Source organism: Arachis ipaensis, chromosome B01, assembly GCF_000816755.2.
Source record: "Arachis ipaensis cultivar K30076 chromosome B01, Araip1.1, whole genome shotgun sequence".
Classification (NCBI taxonomy): domain Eukaryota; kingdom Viridiplantae; phylum Streptophyta; class Magnoliopsida; order Fabales; family Fabaceae; genus Arachis; species Arachis ipaensis.
Genome location: NC_029785.2, coordinates 135329653 through 135330260, shown reverse-complemented (window position 1 = coordinate 135330260; position 608 = coordinate 135329653).

The window sequence follows — 608 nt, the reverse complement described above, 5'->3', positions numbered from 1 at the left end:
AGTTCCCACTAATTCGAATTTGATTGGATTTTATTTTTTGCAAACTGTTAGATCGGATCGGATTTTGGATTTACTTTTCATAACCGATTTAATCCAATCCAAACCATACAATTACAATTTGCTATAATATTATTATTATATTTATAGTTATTGTTATAACATGTTAATTTGTTATATATTTTATATTATTTAATTCGTGTATTATTATTATTTAATAAATATTTTATGTTCAAAATGTGATTTATTTATTTTAATTAACTTATAATTTTATTTATATTGTTATGTTATTGTTGGTTTTTTAAGATATTATTGAGACTTGTTATGTCATTGTTAGTTATTTAAAATTTGATATTGACACTTGTTATATATATTTAATTTTTTTAATTTATAAAATCGCAAATACAATCCAATCCAAACCGCTTGAAATTGGATCGATTTTTTTCCAAATCACATCACAAATAAAACTAGTTTTCGAATATTTTTGACTTTTGACTCAAAATTAATCCAAACCGCACCGCAAATACTCCTGCTATAAACAATTTTTTGATTTCCCAATACATATTTCACAATAAATAATAAATAATCAACATAATAATTAATTTGTCAAT